Source organism: Erinaceus europaeus, chromosome 22 (genome assembly GCF_950295315.1).
Source record: "Erinaceus europaeus chromosome 22, mEriEur2.1, whole genome shotgun sequence".
In the NCBI taxonomy this organism is placed as follows: Eukaryota; Metazoa; Chordata; class Mammalia; order Eulipotyphla; family Erinaceidae; genus Erinaceus; species Erinaceus europaeus.
Window position 1 is genome coordinate 5,839,592 of NC_080183.1, and position 18,329 is coordinate 5,857,920.

Consider the following 18,329-nt stretch of genomic DNA (forward strand, 5'->3'; position numbering starts at 1 on the left):
CCCCAGCTCCCCACTTGCAGGGGAATTGCTTCACAAGCAGTGAAGCAGGTCTGCAGGTATCTATCTTTCTCTCCCCTCTGTCTTCCCCTCCTCTCTCCAGTTCTCTCTGTCCTATCCATCAATGATGACATAAATCATAACTACAACAATAAAAAACAAGGGCAACAAAAGGGAATAAATAATAAATAAATATTAAAAAAAAAAGAAATAGAAGTGACTGGGAGTTGGGTGGTAGCGCAGTAGGTTAAGCGCACGTGGCGCAAAGCTCAAGGACCTGTGTAAGGATCCTGGTTTGAGCCCCCGGATCCCCACCTGCAGGGGAGTCGCTTCACAGGCAGTAAAGCATGTCTGCAGGTGTCTCTCTTTCTCTCCCCCCTCTCTGTCTTCCCCTCCTCTCTCCAATTCTCTCTGTCCTATCCAACAACGATGACATCAATAGCAACAACAATAATAACTACAACAACAAAACAGCAAGGGCAACAAAAGGAAATAAATATTTTTTTTTTAAAAAAAGAAATAGATGTGATTGTAAACCACATAATGAAAAAGTAAGATGCAAAGTAAGTCAGGAAAATTCCAAATGAAGAGAAATCTCACACTCCCAGATATTCTGGAGCCTCAAAACAATAGTGGCACTAAAGAGGTCAATGGGAAAAAGTCTGAAGTCAAAAAACAGAAAACGTGCAAAGATGAAGGTAGCATCTCTAAATCAAGATGGAAAGTACTACACAATGGACAAGATTTGACCAATAAAGTTACCCATCTGGAAAAACAATACACTGGATTCATACTACACATGAAGCAATATGTTAAGTTCACATCAGATCAAGACAGTTACATACAACTCATAAGATTATAAAAGTAATAGGACAGAAGGTCAGGCGGTAGCGCGATGGGTTAAGTGCACATGGCGTGAAGCGCAAGGACCAGTGTAAGGATCCCGGTTTGAGCCCCTGGCTCCCCAGCTGCAGGGGGGTCACCTCACAAGCAGTGAAGCAGGTCTGCAGGGGTCTATCTTTCTCCCCCCCCCGTCTCCCCTCCTTTCTCGATTTTTCTTTGTTCTATCCAACAACGGCAACAACATCAGTGACAAGAGCAACAACAAAAAGTGGGGGGGGAATGGTCTCCAGGAGCAGTGGATTCATGGTGCAGGCACTGAGCCCCAGCAATAACCCTGGAGGCAAAAAAGAAAAGTATGATAAAACTAGATAAACTTTTATTTCCTTACTAAGTTTTAAAAATTCTCTTTTATAACCTTGAAGTATAAAGCCATTTCTAACTTTAAAAAGTAAAAACCTGCTGGGAAAACAATGTGATGAGTGTGCACAGAATCAGAAGGCTGTGGGGTCCCAGGTTTGAGCCCCAGCACCACCAACAGTCAGAGCTGAATGTTGATGTCTTGGTTAAAAAAAAACAAAAAGGGCAACAAAAGGGAATAAATAAAAAAAAAAAATGCAGGGGCCGGGTGGTAATGCAACGGGTTAAGTGCACATACACAAAGCGCAAGGACCAGCATAAAGATCCCGGTTTGAGCCCCCGGCTCCCCACCTGCAGGGAGTCACTTCACAAGCGGTGAAGCAGGTCTGCAGGTGTCTTCCTCTCCCCCTCTGTCTTCTCCATCTCTCTCAATTTCTGTCCTATCCAACAACAACAATAACAACGAGGGCAACAAAAATGGGGGGAAATGGCCTCCAGGAGCCATGGTGCAGGCACCGAGCCCCAGCAATAACCCTGGAGGCCAAAAAAAAAAAAAAAAAAAAAAACACTTTAATATCTGAAGAGACTGGCACCGAGCACCAGCAATAACCCTGGAGGCAAAAAAACAAAAAAAAAAAACAAAAAAAAAACCACATTATGCCTAAAATACGATTTAAGCCAAAGTCAGAGAGTATCCTAAAGTTTTCCTGTTTCGGGGCTGTGTGGTGACATGTCCTGCAGTCACACAGGTTCAATGCCCTGGTTCCCACCTGCAGGGGGAGAGCTTCATGAGTAGTGGGGCAATGTTACAGGCATTTCTGTTTTTTTCTTTTTTTTTACCCCCCACGGGCCTGCTTCACTGCCGGTGAAGTACTTTTCTTCAGAGTACTCTAAACTCAGGAGTCTGGCAGTAGCGCAGTGATTAAGCACAGGTGGTACAAAGCACAAGGACTAGCATAAGGATCCTGGTTCAAGCCCCCGGCTCCCCACCTGCAGGAGATTCGCTTCACAAGCGGTGAAGCACGTCTGCAGGTGTCTTTCTCTCCCCATCTTCCCCTCCTCTCTCCATTTCTCTCTGTCTTGTCCAACAGCAGCGACATCAATGACAACAATAATAACTACAACAATAAAACAATAAGGACAACAAAAAGGGAAAATGAATGAATAAATAGTTAAAAAAAAAAACCCAAAGTACTCTAAACTCAAGTTTTGAGGTTAATTTATTTTTGCCTCCAGGGTTATTGCTGGGGCTTGGTGCCTGCACTACGAATCCACTGCTCCTAGAGGCCATTCCCCCACCACCACCATTGTTGTTTTTATTGTTGTTGTTGGATAGGACAGAGAGAAATTGGGGGGGGGGCAGAGTGAGGGAAAGATAAGACACCTGCAGACCTGTTTTGCCGCTTGTGAACTGACCCCATCTCCCACTGCAGGTGGGGAGCCAGGGGCTCAAACCAGGATCCTTGCACCGGTCCTTCTGCTTCACACTGTATACGCTTAACCTGGTGTGTTACCGCCTGGCCCCGATTAAATATTTTTATATTGATCATTCGACTTTATGTAGCCCAAATTGAAAATTGCTCAGAATTGGGAGTCACTGCCACACATCTCCCTACTCCAGTCACCCTCCTCGTGCCCAGGTCACTTTCTTTTCCTTCTTTTTTTAAGGGTTTTTTAAAATTATTATAATCTTCATTTATTTGATAGACAACCAGAAACTGGGAGGAAGGGGGAGAGAGGGAGAAAGACAGACACCTGCAGCACTGCTTCACGACTTGTAAAGCTTTTCCCCTGCAAGTGGGGGCCGGGGACTTGAACACAGGCCCTTGAGCATTGTAATCTGTATGCTCACCAGCACCAACTGGCCTCAGCTCCAGGTCACTTTCTTTTTTTATTTTTTTGCCTCCAGGGTCAGCTGGGCTTGGTACACGCACTGCTAATCCACTGCTCCCAGTGGCCTTCCCCCTCCTTTTTTATTTGATAAGACAGAGAGAAATTGGGGGGAGGGGTATACACCAGCAGACCTGCTTCACTGCTTGTGAAGTGTCCCATCCCCCCTGCAGGCGAGAGTAGTGGCTCGAACCCAAATCCTAGCACAGGTCCTTGCACCTAGTACCATGTGAGCTTAACTGGGTGCACTGCTGGCCATCCCCCATCGCCAGATCACTTTCTAAATGCCAGTCAGGTGGGGCCATTCCCACCTTAAGTGGGGCTCGGCACTGCCTCCAGCAGCCTCCCCCATTGCTGCTTCTGGGAAGCAAACAGGAAGCCGGCTTCTTCCGCAGGACTTAACTGCTGCCATGCTCTGGGGAAGCTCAGCATTTCCTGAGAAAGCCCGAGTTCCCGATGAACTGCTTGGGAAGCTTCCCTCACTGCAGGTGGAGACCAAGGGCTCAAACCCCGGACTTCGTGCATGGTAACGCGTGTGCTGAACCTGGTGTACCACTATTCAGTCCCCTCTGTGAAGTCTTTCATTATTATTGTTGTTGTTATTATTATTTTAATAGTTTAATTTTTGATAGAAATTGAGAGGGAAGGGAGAGGGGAGAGAAGGAGGGAGAAGACAGAGACCTGCAACCCTGCTTCACTGCTTGTGAAGTTTCCCTGCAGGTGGTGGACTTGAACCCCTAGTCTTTGAACACTGCAGCGTGTAAGCTTAACCAGCTGCGCCATTATCCAGCCGCTTCCACACGAAGTCTTGAATGCAGACAAATACAGCAGCATTAATCGTAATAGTCAAAAAGTGCAAACCACTCTTTTTTACTAGAGCATGGCTCACTTCTGGCTTGTGGTGGTGGAGGGGATTGAACCTGGGACTTTGGAGCCTCAGGCATAAGAATCTTTTTGCAGAACATTATGGTATCTACTCCTGCCCCAAACAACTCACTTCCTAATGGAAAAGGAGCTCAAGATGACCAAAATAACTGAGAGATAAGACAATGAGAAAGTTTACCAAAGAATAGGAAGAACGGATAGCAGAAGCTAAAATTGAAAACTTGTCTGGAGCACGACATATAGAAAGTGAGAAACTGGGCGGGGGTAGATGGCGTAATGGTTATGCAAAGAGACTCTCATCCCCTCCACACATTTTTGGAGAAGAGTTAGCAACAAAGAAAAGAATAGTTTTGGACGAGCACATTAAATTTGCTTTCCACAACTGGGATTTGCATTATTGGGAAGGTAAGTAGAGGCAGCCTTTAGAAAGTGATGTTCTTTCCCCTAAGCAAGAAGACTGAACCTAGCTTTGGGTCCATGATTGCTCAACAATTTGTTTGGCTTTGTATGTTAACTCTCTTTTCAGTCACCAGGTTCCACGTGTCATCAGGATGCCGGCCAGGCTTCCCTGGATTGAAGACCCCACCAATGTGTCCTGGAGCTCAGCTTCCCCAGAGACCCACCCTACTAGGGAAAGAGAGAGGCAGACTGGGAGTATGGACCGACCAGTCAACGCCCATGTTCAGCGGGGAAGCAATTACAGAAGCCAGACCTTCCACCTTCTGCAACCCACAACGACCCTGGGTCCATGCTCCCAGAGGGCTAGAGAATGGGAAAGCTATCAGGGGGAGGGGGTGGGATATGGAGATTGGGCGGTGGGAATTGTGTGGAGTTGTACCCCTCCTACCCTATGGTTTTGTTAATTAATCCTTTCTTAAATAAAAAATAAATAAAAATAAATAAATAAGACTGAACCCTCTTGACAACACATTCCAAGAGTGATTTCTCCACAACTGTCAAGAGGTGGAAACTACTGAGGTACCAGTCAGTGGGGAGACAGACGAAGTACAGTCTGACCCGTGTATCACCTGATGGGGACACACTGTGACTTGGCTGCTGTGTGGATGTGTCGGCACACAGCCTGGCTGGGGTGGTTCAACACACGCCACTGCACTGTACCCCCTCCTTGACCAGAATGCATTGGGCATGTGACTCCGTGTACACAATGGAACTTTTATTCAGCCAAGAGAAAAGGAAATCCTGTCATTTGGGACAACCAGAATGGACCACAAGGGCTTTATGCTCAGTGAGATAAGTCAGCTAGCGAAAGACAAACATTGTGTGACATCACTCACAAGTGGAATCTTTAAAAAGCTGAGCCACAGAAACAGACTAGGCTGGTGCTCAGCAGTGTGGTGGGTATGCTGTTTCAGGGCAGGAGCTCAATGGGGGCCATGGGGAGCCAACTAGTTAGTCACTGTAGTATAAACCTGCTGAGAGACACTGTTTTGAGCAAAAAAAAAAAGTAATAACTATGTGATGATAGAGATTTTAGCTAATTATACCGCAATGTAAAAATGTATCAAATCAACACCTCCTATGCCCTAAATTTATACAATGCTAACAACAACAACAACAACAACAAACCCTAAACACCTGAGTAGCATCTACTTAAAGTTCACTAAGTTAGATCTCATACACTGCGATTATGGAGGCAGTTCAGCTGGTGGAGTACAAGACTTGCATCTTGAAGTCCCTAGTTCAATCCCCCTGCTCACACATGCTAGGAGCAGTACTCTGCTCCCTCAACAAATAATGTTAAAAGTTTACTTTGTGGGAGTCGGGCTGTATTACAGCGGGCTAAGCGCAGGTGGCGCAAAGCACAAAGACCGGCATAAGGATCCCGGTTCGAACCCCGGCTCCCCACCTGCAGGGGAGTCGCTTCACATGCGGTGAAGCAGGTCTGCAGGTGTCTATCTTTCTCTCCCCCTCTCTGTCTTCCCCTCCTCTCTCCATTTCTCTCTGTCCTATCCAACAACAACAACAACAATAATAACTACAACAATGAAAAACAACAAAAGGGAAAAATAAAAAAATAAAATAAAATATTAAAAAAGTTTACTTTGTGGGGAGAATACAGGTCCAAGAAGGATGACAGAGGACCTAGTGGGGCTTGTATTGTTATATGGGAAACTGGGGAATGTTATGAATGTACAAACTATAGTATTTACTGTTGAATGTAAAACATTAATTCTCCAATAACGAAATAAAAATAAATTTGATTGTGTTTTAAAAAAGTTTACTTTAGGGAGTCAGGCTGTAGAGCAGTGGGTTAAGCGCAGGTGGCACAAAGCACAAGGACCAGTGTAAGGATCCCAGTTCCAGCCCCCGGCTCCCCACCTGCAGGGGCGTCGCTTCACAGGTGGTGAAGCAGGTCTGCAGGTGTCTGTCTTTCTCTCCCCCTCTGTGTCTTCCCCTCCTCTCTCCATTTCTCTGTCCTATCCAACAACGACATCAATAACAACTACAACAATAAAAAACAAGGGCAACAAAAGGGAAAATAATTTTTTAAAAAAAAAGTTTACTTTAACAATAGGATATAGGGAGTCTGGCAGTAGAGCAGTGGATTAAGCTGAGGTGGCGCAAAGTGCAAGGACCGGAGGAAGGATCCCAGTTCGAGCCCCCCAGCTCCCCACCTGCAAGGGAGTCGCTTCACAAGTGGTGAAGCAGGTCTGCAGGTGTGTCTCCTTCTCTCCTCCTCTGTCTTCCCCTCCTCTCTCCATTTCTCTCTGTCCTATCCAATGACGACGACGACATCAATAACAATAACTACAACAATAAAAACAAGGGCAACAAAAGGAAAAATGAATAAATATAAAAATACTTATCTTCAATCATTTGAAATAAATATTAATGTATTTACATTTAAAAAAGGGGTGGAGTCAGGTGGTAGTGCAGCAGGTTAAGCGCAGGTGGCACAAAGCGCAAGGACTGGCGTAAGCATCCCGGTTCGAGCCCCCAGCTCCCCACCTGCAGGGGAATCACTTCACAGGTAGTGAAGCAGGTCTGCAGGTGTCTATCTTTCTCTCCCCCTCTCTGTCTTCCCCTCCTCTCTCCATTTCTCTCTGTCCTATCCAATGACGACGACATCAATAACAACAGTAATAACTACAATAAAAAACAAGGGCAACAAAAGGGAATAAATATTAAAAAAAAAAAAAAAAAAGGACTACAGGCCTGTGCATTCTGAGGGAATCTGTCTGAAGCTTTGTGGAGATGCAGAGTGTATGAAGTGTCTCCACCATGCAGCAGTTTAAGCTGCTCACTCAAATCTAAAGAATCCCCTGGAACAGCAAAAAAGGAAATATAGCTCCTCTGGATGGAAGCCTGCCCAGCCATACATACGGCCCAGGTCCATCCTGGCCCCACCTGCAAGTGTAGCACCACCACCATCCCCGCCCGCCCCCCCCCCCCCCCCCCCGTCTTTCCCCATCTGGATAAAGCTGACCTGCAGTGGGGAAGCCCCAGCAGACTAACAGCAACTGCAAGGCTGTCTCAGCTCTGACACCCCACTGATCATGAGAGAAACCCCTGCCTGGAATGACGGCTGCTTCATCCTTGTGAGGATCAGGGCTGCACAGACCACTGCCTGGAAAGGCATCTCACAATTAGCATCTTAGGACCAGTGTCTCTTTAACGGAATGAGCAATACTTAGTGCTGTGAACAGAAGGAAGAAATCATGGATTAGGAGAAGATGTTGCTGGGGCTCGGTGCCGAATCCACTTCTCCTGGAGGCCATTTTTTTCCCCTTTGGTTGCCCTTGTTGTTTTATCATTGTTGTGGTCATTATTATTACTGTTGTTGATGTCATTGTTGTTGGATAGGACAGAGAGAAATGGAGAGGGGAGGGGGAGAGGGAGATAGACACCTGCAGACCTACTTTAGTGCTTGTGAAGCGACCACCCTGCAGGTGGGGAGCTGGGTGCTCAAACTGGGATCTTCACACTGGTCTTTGCGCTTCGCACCATGTGCGCCTAACCCACTGCGCTACCGCCCACCCACACATAATTCTTAAAACTCAGTAGCAGGGGGGCCAGGCGGTGCCATACCTGTAAGCGCACCCACTACAGTGTGCAAGGACCTGGGTTAAAGCCTCTGGTCCCCACTTGCAGGGGGAAAGCTTCATGAGAAGTGAAGCAGGACTGCAGGTGTCTGTCTTTCTCCCTCTCTATCTCTACCTCCCCCTCTCAATTTCTGCCTCTATCCATAAATAAATAAATAAATAAATAAAACTCAGTAGCAGGAAAACAAAGAAGCCAATTAAGAAATGGATGGGCCCAGGGGTAGAGTGCACATCTTAGCATGCATAAGCACCTGGGTTTGAGCCCCCGACACCATATGGGAGCACACAATGGAGGAAGCCTCACAAGCAATGGAGCAATGCTAAGTGTGTGTCTCCCTCAAAAACATTTAAGGGTAGGAGGAGGAAGGGTATCCCCTAGGAGTAAAGGAACGATGCAGGCACAGAGCTAGTGATAACATTGGTGGGGGGAAAAATACAGACACGTCACCAAAGAAAATGTACAGATGGCAATTAAATACAAGATGCTCAACATCTAGGTCATTCCAGAGGCCCCACGTAAAAACAATGACCTACCACTACAATTCTGCTAGAATGGGCCGAGTGAGAACACTGCTGGCAAATGCTGTGAGGCTATGGAGTAACGGGCTTCACTGGTGGGAATGGAAAAAGAAACAGCCGCTTTGAAAGACACTGGCAGTTCCCTACAAAACTAAACATACTCTTACCATATGATTCAGCAATCGACCTCCCTGGCATTTACCCAAATGAGCTGAAAACATATCCACATAAAACCTACACAGAAATGTTTTTAGTAGCTTTATTCGTAACTGTCAAAACTTGGAAACCACTAGCATCTCTTTTAGCAGCTAGGGAGATGGCTTGGCAGGTAGAGTGTAGGACTTACATGCCTGAGGCTCCAGGTTCTAGCCTCAGCACTGTTTATGCTGGAGTGGACATCTGCTCCCCCTTAACCAATAAGTGAACAGACATTGCGTGCGTGCATGCGTGCAATGTCTACCTACCAGGGTTAGCACTGAGACTGCACCTGCACTATTCCACCAAACCCAACAACTTTTTTTTAATATTTTTTTTAACCAGAGCACTGTCCAGCTCTGGCTTATGGTGTTGCTGAGAATTGAACTTGTGATTTTGGAGCCTTCAGGCATAAGAGTCTCTTTGCATAGCCACTGGTTTACCGTGCCCTGGATTTTTTTTTTTTTAAGAAAAGCGAGAAAGATAGAGATCAGAAGAGAAAGAGACAAGAGAGAGAGACACCACAGTACTGCCGTACTGGCAAACGCTAGAAGAAGAAGAAGACTGCCGTACTGGTTTGAACCTGGATCTTTGCACATGGTGACAGCGCTACTACGTGAATAACTTCCCAGTCCCCAATCTCTTTTATAAGATGTCTTTCAGTGGTGAATGGCACAAACTGGCACATTCCAACAATGGAATATTAATTAGTGCCATTTCCCCCCTAATTAATCAACCATAAAACTGTCTTGACTCTAGCCTGGGGATAAAATGTTGGACTCTCCCTCATGCATGAGGTCCTGAGTTCAATCCCCAGCAAATCATATGCTAAAGTAATGCTCTGGTTTTCTGTCTGTTTCTCTTTCACTAATAAATAAATTTTTTTTTTAAAAAAAATTACCTTAGGGGGAGCTGGGCAGCAGTGCACCTGGTTGGTAGAGTACATATGATACTATGTGCAAGGGCTTGGATTCAAGCCCCTGGCCCACACCTGCAGGAGGAAAGGTTCATGAGTGGTGAAGCAGTGCTGCCAAGTGTCTCTCTCACTTCCACCCCCTCCCTTACCTCTTAATTTCTCTGTTTTTCTGTTTTTCTTTCTCCAGAGCACTGAGCAGCTCTGGTTTATGGTGATCCATGGGATTGAACCTAGGACTTTGGAGCCTCAGGCATGAGATTCTTTTCTTTTCTTTTTTTAAAAAGATTTATTTATTTATTCCCTTTTGTTGCCCTTGTTGTTTTATTGTTGTAGTTATTATTGTTGTTGTCGTTGTTGGATAGGACAGAGAGAAATGGAGAGAGGAGGGGAAGACAGAGAGGAGGAGAGAAAGATAGACACCTGCTTCACCGCATGTGAAGCAACTCCCCTGCAGGTGGGAAGCCGGGGTTCGAACCGGGATCCTTATGCCGGTCCTTGTGCTTAGCGCCACCTGCGCTTAACCCGCTACGCTACAGCCCGACTCCCAGGCATGAGATTCTTTGCATAACCATTATGCTATCTAGTCCTGTCTCAATTTCTCTCTGTCTCTTTTTTTTTTTTTTTTTTTTACTAGAGCCCTGATCAGCACTGGTTTATGGTGGTACGGGGGATTGAACCTGAGACTTCAGAGCCTCAGGCATGAGAGTCTCTTTGCATAACTAATATGCTATTTAACCCCCTGTCTCTATAAAAAAGAATAAAAAGAAAATTACCTGATTAAAACTACATAAATGTTTTAATTAAAATTTCTTGACCTTACAAAAATTTTAATTAGGTTTACCAGCAATTCTGAGATTAGGGCTTCCCCTATGTTTTTCTCTAACAGTCAAGAAAAATACCTCTCCCTATATATTTCATAAAAACACATCCATGGGGGGCGGGGGGCTGGGCGGTAGCGCAGTGGGGTAAGCGCACATGGCACAAAGCGCAAGGACCGGCTTAAGGATCCCTGTTCGAGGCCCCGGCTCCTCACCTGCAGGGAAGTCACTTCACAGGCGGTGAAGCAAGTCTGCAGGTGTCTGTCTTTCTCTCCCCTCCTCTCTGTCCTATTCAACAACAGCAATAACAACAACAAGGCCAAGAAAAATGGAAAAAATAAAAAAAAACATCCATCAACACCTGGGTATACATACCCAAGAAATTAAGAATATATTTCTATAAATATTTATTACCTTTTGTTGCCCTTGATTTTTTTATTTTGTAATTGTTGTTGTTGTTGTTGATGTCGTCATTGTTGGACAGGACAGAGAGAAATGGAGAGAGGAGGGGAAGACAAAGACAGACACCTGCAGACCTGCTTCTCCACTTGTGAAGCGACTCCCCTTGCAGGTGGGGAGCTGGGGGCTCGAACCAGGATCCTCACACTGGTCCCTGCGCTTAACCCGCTGTGCTACCGCCCGGACCCCGGTGTGTCATTTTCTATCAATAAACTGGAATTAAAAAGACACAGCTGGGGTTGGGAGGGGACGGGTGGTGGTGCTCCAGGTTAAGCACACATGGCACAAAGCACAAGGACAGGCATTAAGGATTCCAGTTCAAGCCCCTGATTCTCCACCTTCAGGGGGGTCGCGTTACAAGCGGTGAAGCAGGTCTGCAGGTGTCTGTCTTTCTCTCATCTCTGTCTCCCCCCTCTAGATTTTTCTCTGTCCTATCCAACACCAACAATGGCAACAATAACAGCAACAATAACAAGGGTAACAAAAACGGAGAAAATGGCCTCCAGGAGCAGTGGATTAGCAGTGTAGGCACTGAGCCCCGAGCCAGTGATAACCCTGGAGGCAGAAAAAGAAAAAAAAAAAAAAAAAAAAAAAGCTTGGCCAGGGTGCTAGATCAGCTGGTAGAGTGGAGGACTTGGTTGCCTGGGGCTTTTCCAGTGCCATTTGGAAAGTACAGTGGTGGTCTTTCATATAAAATAGATAATAAATAAAATATCTTTTTAAAAGATTTAATGAGAGGGATAGGAGGAGAGAGAGAAAGAACCAGATATTTCTCTGGTACATGTGCTGCTGGGGATTGAACTCAGGACCTCATGCTTGAAAGCTCAATGCTTTATCCACTGAGCCACTTCCAGACTACCAGATAAGCCTTTTTTTTTTTTAATCTAGCTATATCAATTATTCAACCTATACAATCAGTAAAATGTTTTTCCAATGGATAAAATATTTCCCACTTTAAATGAAGTTGATTCCTTATATATATTTTCCTTTCTTTCAGTAGTAAACACAGTTGTGCAAATCCTTCACTTATATGTATGCTAATACCAACAGTTGAGTACTAATCCTTTGTCTGCAGGGAAAAAGCAAAGACGATTAGCAAAATAGTGTCTCTGAAGAATACTGTAACGCAGATACATCAGAGTAAATACTATTATTTGGAGAGTCAAATGAGAATACAACTTACAAAGAAAAAGGTTGCCCAAGAGCACTCCTATCTTTTTACAAATGACACTGTCACTTTCTCATTTAGATTAGAGCCAGCTCTTGAAGACATGATGTGTTTTCGCTTATTGTTTGCTTAGAATTCATTCATTAAACCATATGAATCTAGCTTTATTTTTATTTTACTTATTTACTGGATAGAAAGAAATTGAGAGGAGACAGAAAGAGTGAGAGACAGAGCGATACCTGCAGCATTACTTCACTGCTTATGATGCTTTCCCTTTGCAGGTGGGTCTGAAGGCTTGAACCCAGATCCCTGCACTTGGTAACATATGCACCCAACTGAGTGCACTACCTACCACCTGATCCCCTGCTACTTTTAATTTGTTAAAAAGCTGAGTTACCATTCTCAGAATATTTATATTTAGAAGCAAGCTAAGCAAAAGTGGAGACGAAAGTCCCCGTACCTGAAGATTATCTATGCCATTTACAAAGGAGAAATACTTAAACAGATGTCTCTTAGGCCTGGTGGAATCTAAATTCAGGCATTAATGACAAGAGCCATGATAAGAGTTACTAAAGAAACAAAACAGACCACCATTGTTACAGCAGAGTGGTGTGGTGGATCAAGTTTCACCTAATCAGGTGAGTCCCATAGAAGAGACAGTTCAGTGCTAGCTTTGTTCAGTAACGAGCCAGGTTCTAGAATTTACTATGAAAAGAAAAACTAAACACTAATTTACTAATCTCCACACAAAACCCATTATTAAAAAAAAATTTTTAAAAAAACCTTGTCAACTTTAAAGAACTCAAACTTGAGAGAGTTCACAATAAATGCCTTCATATTTTATGCGCAGAGATTTATTCACTTGCTGGAAATAGGGGAACAAAACTGTTTTTTTAGATTCTGCTAAGACCGGCCTTCTTTATGTGGGTAAAATCAGAATTAAGTTTAAAAGCAGATACTTAACATTAAAGGACTTTCACATCTACTCCTTACTTGATAAGACAGAGAGGAATTGAGAGAGGAAGAAAGGGGGAGAGAGAGAAATCTGCAGCCCTGTTTCACCACTTGTGAAGTTTCCCCTACAGGTGGGGCTGGGGGCTTGAACTCAGGTCCTTGTGCTTGGCAACATGTGCACTCAGTCGAGTGTGCTGCCACACAGCCCTCTTTCACAATTTAGTAGTTAGCTAGAAAATAGCTATTAGTTTAGTACTTACTATGCTGGAAAACACAGTGCTGAACTCTCCTACCAACCGGTGGTTTCCCTGAAGAAAGACTGTCACAGATCACTTGAGAAAATACACCAGCCGGGGGTCGGGCTGTAGTGCAGCAGGTTAAGCGTACACGGTGCAAAACTTGAGGACCGGCGTAAGAATCCCGGTTCGAGCCCCCGGTTTACAAGTGGTGAAGTGGGTCTGCAGGTGTCTATCTTTTTTCTCCCCATCTTTGTTTTCCTTTCCTTTCTCTCTATCCTATCTGGCGGCAACAACATCAATAATAACAATAATAATAACCACAAGAATGATAAAAACAACAAGAGCAACAAAAAAGGGAAATAAAACATTTTTTAAAAAGAAGAAAAAAATGCACCAGCCACAAAAATCTAACACAAGAGCGTCTGACTCCAAAATTTAAGCTTCTACTCAAATGTCTCAGGAATAATACAATGCTAATATTTATGGACACTTAGGAAAAAATACAACTGGGCCAGGGAGGCTACTCAGCTACCAAACAGTGACCGAGCTGAGCACTAAATAAGCCAGAGCTAAATGGTATTATGTTCTCTCACTCTCTCAAATAAATAAATATAAAAGTTAAATGGCTGGGAGTCGGGCGGTAGTGCAGTGAGTTAAGCACAGGTGGTGAAAATAAATAAATATAAAAAATTTAAAAAAAAAAAAAAAAAAAAAGAAAGCAACCACAGCACTAAGATTCCCTTCAGCGAGAGGCGGGCTAGGCTCAACTTGGATGGTGCGCATGGCGCAGCAGCCTACTGTCTAAGCATCTCATTCTGCTGACCCCAAACTCCCCCTACCCCATTTAATTTTTAACATTTTTAATATTTATTTATTCCCTTTTATTGCCCTTGTTGTTTTATTGTTGTAGTTAATGCTGTTGCTATTGATATCATCGTTGTTGGATAGGACAGAGAGAAATGGAGAGAGGAGGGGAAGACAGAGAGGGGGAGAGAAAGACAGACACCTGCAGACCTGCTTCACCGCCTGGGAAGCGACTCCCCTGCAGGTGAGGAGCCGGGGGCTCGAACCGGACTGTCACGCCGGTCCTGCGCTTCGCATCGCATCACATGCGCTTAACCGCCGCGCCGCCGCCCGACTCCCTGTGCTGTGGTTTCTCTCCCTTTTCTTCTCTGTCTCCATTTGGAAAAAGGAAAGTCAGCATGGAGCAGTGAAGCCCCACAGATGATCCTAATCAATCAATCAAAAATTTAAATCACAAAATTTAAAGCTTTTTGTTGTAATAAAGCAATCTTTACCCAAAGTTATCAGACAGGAATATAAAGTCAAACTGTCTTTAATGGAATAACTTACTTCATACATATGACATGTGCCTTTGAAAGGTAAAACACTGGAAGTATGAAGATAAAAGTTAGGTGGAGGCAACAACAACTACAACAATAAAACAACAAGGGCAACAAAAGGGAACAAATAAATATTTTTTAAAAGATTTAAAAAAAGTAAATTGCATCTGAGATTTCTTATTACAAGACCATACTTCTCACATTTCCAAATAATCACGTCTATTATGGAGACTCCAACATAGATCTGAAAGTTACACATTTTCAGAATGGAAACAGAACAAACATTTCCTCAACACCTAATGACCTAGAGCTACTGGCAGTCTCAGGGACCCCAGCTAGGCTGCTTTCCGGCTGACAATTCTCTCCCCTCATCTTGGGAACTCACTTGGGTGAGTTTCCTGAGGTCAGCAAGGTAAGCTGATTCAGCTAAGGAAGTCCCATGTTGAGGACTGTCCTCTACCCCACAAGGTTTACTCAGCATCTACTCAGCTCCAGGCTATGGAGACTGAACACTGCTAAAGTAGACAGGGTTCTTGGCTTTGTAGGTTTGTGCTACAGTTTGGGGAAAGAATCTAAATTAGTAGGTAGTGCCTGTAGTAAAGTGGGTGGAGAGAAAGTAGGGCAAGGAGACTGGGAAGTGGGCAATCTTGGTTTTAAATCAGATGGCTAGAAAAGGTCTCACTGTAGGAGGTGAGAGACAGCTTAGAGGAAGAGCATTCAGGCAGGGAGAACAGTGCAGAGGCTGGACCTGCTAGAAGAGAAGTCAAGGGGGACCAAGGAACTTGACATTAGTGTATGGGCTAAGAGGGAGACTGGAAGCCCTTTGAAGTTTTGAACTAAAAAGTGGTTTAAAAGACAACTTACTGGGAGTCTGGCAGCGGGTAAAGCGCACGTGGTGCAAAGCACAAGGACCGGCTTAAAGATCCCAGTTCGAGCCCCCGGCTCCCCACCTGCAGGGCAGTCGCTTCACAAGCAATGAAGCAGGTCTGCAGGTGTCTGTCCTTCTCTCCCCCTCTCTGTCTTCCCCTCCTCTCTCCATTTCTCTCTGTCCTATCCAACAATGACGATATCAATAACAACAACTACAACAATAAAACAAGGGCAACAAAAGGGAATAAATATCACACACACACACACACAAAAACCTATTTATTCAATGTGTGTGTGTGTTGTGAGAGAGACAGACAGACAGAAACACCAGAATTACACTCAGGAATATGCAGTGCCAGGAATATGAAGTCCTGTGCTCTAGCCACTGTGCAGAAGTGCAATGACTCACCACAGTGGTTTCCAGATTCATTCTGACTGCTAGGCTGAGGAAAAACTGAGGGTGAGTGCAAACACAGGAAGTCGTGTCTGGTTTTAAAAGCCGGCACACAGCACCTCAAAGGAAGCGCTTCTGACAAAGAGGCCAGAGAGCAGCCCCACGCCTGCCACCAAGGTCCCCAGAGCTGACCATTTCCTGACCCGCCTGAGGGCTGTGTCCAGCTCTCCCTCCAGTGTCCTTCCAGCAAACCCCCTCTTCTATGATGTCAGAAAAGAGAAAACCCATTCGGCCACTTGCAACCAAAATGAACTTGTTGTTGTTGTTGTTGTCTGAGTTATTTTAAACTAAGTGGCCATTTGCTTCTTAGTCTTCCCATACTCATTCAATGAGACATGCTGGCCGCATCTGCAGCTACCCCACGCCTCTTTGGCCCAGCTAGTCCTCCGCCTCCAGACTGGCTGCATGAGCCAGGTGTGAGAAGGTGTTCTGTATGGAGACTGAAGACCACCCCCATCCCCACCCCACAGCACCCAGAGGCTCAGCACCTCACACAAGCAGTGACACAGTGCTGCAGGCTAGCTTTCTCCCTCCCTACCTCCCCTACCCTTTCCTTCTCAATTTGTCTCTATTAAAAAAAAAAAAAAAAAGGCAAAATACGGCCACTTTAAATGAGAAAAGAAGCTAATTGGAAGGGACGTATGCACCCCACTATGTTCACAGCTGCATTATTCACAACAGCCAAAGAGTGGAGGCAGCCTAAATAGCCATCAACAGATGACCGGCTAAAAAAGTTATGGGGGCAGGGGGTAGTGTGGTGGGTTAAGCGCACCTGGCGCAAATTACAAGGACCCAAGCAAGGATCCCGGTTAGAGTCCCCGGCTCCCCACCTGCAACGGGGAGTCACTTCACACGTGGTGTAGTAGCAGGTCTGCAGGTGTCTTTCTCTCCCCCTCTCTGTCTTCCCCTCCTCTCTTGATTTCTCTCTGTCCTATGCAACAATAACAACAAAATGGAAAAAGATGGCCTCCAGGAGCAGTGGATTCCTACTGTAGGCACTGAGCCCCAGCTATAACCCTAGAGGCAAAAAAAAAAAAACCTATATGGAATCTTGGGAAGAACAAAAGCAAGCAAATTGTTTCTAAAACTTGTGAGAATTATAATGGTTATCCTTGAGAGGCAGGCAACAGAACTTTTGGTGGGTGTGGTATGCAACTATAAACCATAATCTTATAATCTTGTAACATACTATTAATAACACACACACACACACACACACACACACACACACACACACACACACACACACACACACACACACTAAGTAACAAATGGGAAAGCAGAATAGAAGGCAAGAACCAAGATCTCCTCAAAACCACCCCAGGAGAGGAATATCACAAGTAACACATAGTTTTTAAAAGTAGGTTTTAAAAGAAAGCAAAAGCATCTTTTTCATGAAGATTCATTCCAACTACCTACTTCACCAGGAAGTGAAAGATAAACCTTGGGAGTCAGGCAGTAGAGCAGCGGGTTAAGTGCACATGGTACAAAGCACAAGGACCGGTGTAAGGATCCCGGTTCGACCAGCGTAAGGATCCCAGTTCAAGTCCCCAGCTCCCCACCTGCAGGTGAGTCGCTTCACAGGCCGTGAAACAGGTCTGTTTCAGGTGTCTGTCTTTCCCTCCCCCTCTCTGTCTTCCTCTCCTCTCTCCATTTCTCTCTGTCCTATCCAACAATGATGACATCAATAATTATAACAATAAAAAGGGCAACAAAAGGGAATCAATATTTTTTAAAAGGAAAGATAAACCTTATAAACTGCCTTTGTATAATCTATTTTATTTTATTTTATTTTATTTTATTTTATTGCCTCCAGGGTTATCACTGGGGCTTGGTGCCTGTACTACGAATCCACTGCTCCTGCGGCCATTTTATATATATATATATATATATATATATTTTTTGATAGGACAGAGAGGAATTGAGAGGAGGGGAAGATAGAAAGGTAATGAGAAAGACAGACACCTGCAGACCTGCTTCACTGCTTGTGAAGAGACCGCCTGCAGGTGGGGAGCTGGGGGCTCGAACCGGGATCCTTGTGCTTCATACTATGTGCGCATACTGGTGCACCACCACCCGGCCAATCTAATCCTTTATCCAAAGTGAGCTGGGAAAGAGCCCTGCCTGTGGCAAGAACTAGAGCGAGCTTTGCTCAAGGGCCCCCTCTTAGCTCCTCCCCACACTGGCCCCCAGGCTTCAGGTCTCTCCTGGGACAAGCCTCACAGTGTGGCAGCCAGCTCTCCCCCTCCATTCAAGGTGATTCAGACAGTTTTTTTTTAAATTATATTTATTTATTTTCCCTTTTGTTGCCCTTGTTTTTTTTTTAAATATTTATTTATTCCCTTTTGTTGCCCTTAT

The 18,329-nt window shown here is 44.8% G+C and overlaps 1 protein-coding gene across 2 annotated transcripts in view; it reads right to left on the bottom strand.

Annotated features, from left to right (window-relative positions):
• PPP1R13B (protein phosphatase 1 regulatory subunit 13B) overlaps window positions 1-18,329 on the bottom strand; it is a 76,337-nt gene that overhangs the window by 40,343 nt on the left and 17,665 nt on the right. The window lies entirely within an intron of this gene.